Source organism: Primulina tabacum, chromosome 16 (genome assembly GCF_025594145.1).
Source record: "Primulina tabacum isolate GXHZ01 chromosome 16, ASM2559414v2, whole genome shotgun sequence".
In the NCBI taxonomy this organism is placed as follows: domain Eukaryota; kingdom Viridiplantae; phylum Streptophyta; class Magnoliopsida; order Lamiales; family Gesneriaceae; genus Primulina; species Primulina tabacum.
In genome coordinates this window covers 19,610,130-19,614,209 of record NC_134565.1, presented here as the reverse complement: position 1 = coordinate 19,614,209, position 4,080 = coordinate 19,610,130, and positions in this window count along the sequence as shown.

Here is a 4,080-nt window from a genome sequence, read left to right as displayed (position 1 = left end):
AAAGACATGTGTACGTGTTGTAAAAGCGTGTGTTGAGAAGAAATGGATTATATGGGTCCACGTTTCAACCCACTATTTGTTGAAAGACAGCATTTAATGCCTTGATAATCAGTCACGTCACTTAATATAGAATATTTTTCGATTTATCAGTTAACGTATCGGAGAAGATCAGTTAAATTAGCTCCTGACTGACCAGTTGAGAACTTAGTCAGTTCAGTTGAAAACTACTGACTATTGTCTTCTCAGTTAACTTTTTAAATCGTCATTCCCTCTCAATAAATGCATATATAAATTACGAGAAATTAAACAAGGCGAATTAAAGTAAATTTTATGCTTAATCATCTGCCATAATGATTTCGTCCTTTCACCTTCCTTGACCCTGGGCTATAAATGAGAATAGCTCGGTTAGTTTCAATCATATTAGCAAATAATTATCCAAAACTTATAATGGCAGGTGCAAGTAGCTCGAAGACTCCTGATATGGCCAAAGCATTTATGGACTCAGCTCTGGAGAGAAGAAAGACTGCTATGGAAGATGAGGTCCTCCACAAAATTCTCCGATACTGGGAAGAGCTTCAAGAACTCCAGTTCCTTTTTGAGTGTGGAAAGGCTACCACCCCCAAACTGGTGGCAAAAATAAAGAAATATCGACAGCGCTTGCACGCTGCGGATGAGGTGGACTTCTTCGCAGATGAAGGTGTCTACCTGCTAATGCTTCAGAAGGAAAGGAAGATCTTAGAACATATTGCTGAATCAGATAGCTTCCTTAAGACTTCCACCGGAGTTTTAACCAGATGGTTGGCCAAGTGGAGGTCTGCTGTAGAGGAGGAATATTTCATTGTACTCCGTGCTTATTACTTTTAACGAATAAAATGATTATCCAGTTTATCTTTGTCTTTTATCTTCCTGCAAGAGTTAATCTCAACAGTTGATAAGTAATCACGAGCTGAACATAATAGCTGACAGATAACAAACTGACAAGCTGACATTAGTTAAAAATTAAGAACTGATAGATTACACAAATTAATTGACAACTGTTATATTAGCAATAAAACTGATTAGGATAAATCAATTAATACAAGTATATTGCGAAAATGAGAAAACTTAGTCTCGGGAAACGGTTTGGTGAAGATGTCAGCTGCTTGTAGTTCAGTTGAGACATATTCCAGTCTTATGTCCTTCTTCAAGGCATGATCTTTGATAAAGTGAAGCCTGACATCTATATGCTTGGTCCTTGAGTGAAGAACTGGATTGTAGGTAATAGCAATCGTGCTTGTATTGTTACAAAATATGGGCGATTATTTGGCAATAACTCCATAGTCTCTCAGTTGTTGCTGAATCCATAGCAGTTGAGCAAAGCAACTCCCAGCTGCAAGATATTCTGCTTCAGTTGTGGAAGTAGCAATGGATTTCTGCTTCTTACTGAACCAAGAGATCAGTCTGTCTCCTAGAAACTGACATGATCCACTTGTACTTTTACGATCAAGCTTACATCCTGCATAATCTGCATCTGAATATCCAACTAGATTGACAGAGGAGTCTTTAGAATACCATAACCCAACATTTTGAGTGCCTTTTAAATATTTTAAAATACGTTTGGCAGCTGAAAAATGTGATTGCTTAGGGTTTGCTTGAAATCTGACACACATACAGACATCAAATACAATATCATGACGACTAGCAGTTAAGTACAATAATGAACCTATTAAACCTCTGTAAAGTGTCGTCTCAACTGGTATTCCCCCTTGATCAGTGTCTAGTTTAACTGATGAACTCATGGGAGTACTTGCAGCTGAACATGATTCCATGCCAAATTTCTTCAGCAACTCCTTCGTGTATTTATTCTGACTGATAAAAATGCCTGTCTCCAATTGGTTCACTTGTAGTCCAAGGAAAAATGTCAGTTCACCCATCATGCTCATTTCAAATTTATCCTGCATCAACTTAGCAAATTTCTCGCATAATTTGGGGTTAGTTGACTCAAATATAATGTTATCAACATAAATTTGAACGAGTAAAATGTGATCATTCTTTGAAAATTTGAACAATGTCTTATCAAGTGATCCAACAGAAAAATCGTGATTAGTTAGAAATTTTGAAAGAGTTTCATACCAAGCTCTTGGAGCTTGTTTAAGACCATATAAGGCTTTGTTCAAATGGTAGACATGATCAGGAAAAAGATGATTGATGAAACCTGGAGGTTGTTCAATGTAGACTTCTTCTTGTAATTGACCATTTAGGAATGCGCTCTTTACATCCATCTGGTAGACTTTGAAATTCTTGAATGAAGCATAGGCAAGGAATATTCTGATAGCTTTCAGTCTTGCAACTGGTGCATATGTTTCGTCGTAGTCAATTCCTTCTTCTTGCCTGTATCCTTGTGCTACCAGTCTCGCCTTATTGCGCACAACTGAACCATCTTCATTCAGTTTATTCCTGTACACCCATTTTGTACCTATAACAGTTTTTGAGATTGGTCTTGGAACTAGGTTCCAGACATTGTTATGGGTAAACTGATTCAGCTCCTCTTGCATTGCATTTATCCAGTTTGGATCAGCAAGAGCTTCATCAGTTTTATTCGGTTCCAATTGCGATACAAAAGCTGAATGAATAAATAAATTGAGCATCTGATTTCTAGTTCTCACCGGATCAGATGGGTTACCTATTACCAATTCTGGAGGATGTGATTTCTTCCATCTGTATTCAGGATTTGTTGTATCCAAGTCAGCAACTGGGTGTTTTCTTCAGTTTCAGTTGCTGCTGCATCAGTTGGTAATTGAATATCCTCAATAGGCTCCGCCAACAGATTATCAGGAACAGCTTCCTTTTCAACTGATTGATCCACAATTTCATGTTCTGGTGTTTGAAGGATGTTTCGATTGATGTGATTTTCTTATTAATGATCATCCTCCAAACTGATATATGTAAATCTATCCACTAGCTCAACTGGATCAGTTGGCTTGTAAGTTAGTACAGTTTCATCAAAAACAACATGTATAGACTCTTCAACATTTAGTGTGCTCTTGTTAAAAACTCTATAAGCTTTGCTGACTAATGAATATCCCAGAAATATTCCCTCTGCAGATTTAGCATCAAAGGCTTTTAAATGATTTTTGCCATTGTCAAGAATAAAACATCTGCAGTCGAATATTTTGAAGTAAGAAACCACACTTTTTCGTCCATGCCAGATCTCATAAGGTGTTTTCAAATGATTTTTATTAATCATCGATCTGTTCTGAGTATAACACGCAGTGTTTATTGCCTCTACCCAAAACCTTTGAGAAATACAAGAATCAGCAAGCATTGTTCTAGCAGCTTCTTTAAGGTTTCGATTTCTCCTCTCAGCTACACCATTTTGCTGAGGAGTTCTAGCTGCTGAGAGCTCATGCTTAATTCCAGCATTTTCTAAAAAAATTGAAAGAATTTGATTGATGAATTCAGTTCCTCGATCGAATCTGATTCTATCAATTCCAACTGATTTCTCATTTAATAGTCTTTTGAAAAGCTCGATCAGTTGTGCAGCAGTTTGGTCTTTGGATTTGAGAAAAATAACCCAAGTAAATATTGAAAAATCATCCACAACCACCAAGGTGTATTTCATTCCCCCTAAGCTCATGACTGGTATTGGACCAAATAGATCCATATGTAACAGCTCTAAGCATTAGGAAGAAGATTTACGGCCCTTGTTTTTAAAAGAAGATTTTACTTGTTTACCAAACTGACATGCTGAACAAATTTTATATTTGGTAAAATCTATTTTGGGCAAACCAGTGACAAGATCGTGATTACTCAGATATGCAATAGATTTAAAGTTCAGGTGGTTTAATCTCTTATGCCACAACCAGTTTTTAGAAGATTTTTAAACAATAAAACATACTGGTGCATAAGGTTGATCATTCCAACTGACTTTGTAAGTATTTCCTCACCGTTTGCCAGTTAGGCTGATCTCATCAGTTGAGTTTTTGACTGAACAAGAATGTTTGTCAAACTTAACTGAGAATCCATTATGGCATAACTGACTGATGCTAATCAGATTATACTTGAGATTCTCAAATAATAAAACATCATTAATGATAAAGT